Genomic DNA, 229 nt, shown 5'->3' on the forward strand with positions numbered 1-229 from the left:
AAAAATGGCATTAGCCGGAGCATCAACCAGATGATGTACTCCATGCTCCGTTTTGGATATCCAAAACGGAGCATGGAGTACATCATCTGGTTGATGCTCCGGCTAATGCCATTTTTCGACTTGGTGAGCCTTTAAAAAAATACAAGTTAGCAAGTTAATTAAAGGAAAAAATATACCGGTACAAATAAAAAAAATACTAACCAAGTGCTATGGCCTCGTCGTGGGTTGG

Source organism: Brassica oleracea, chromosome C3 (genome assembly GCF_000695525.1).
Source record: "Brassica oleracea var. oleracea cultivar TO1000 chromosome C3, BOL, whole genome shotgun sequence".
Taxonomy (NCBI): domain Eukaryota; kingdom Viridiplantae; phylum Streptophyta; class Magnoliopsida; order Brassicales; family Brassicaceae; genus Brassica; species Brassica oleracea.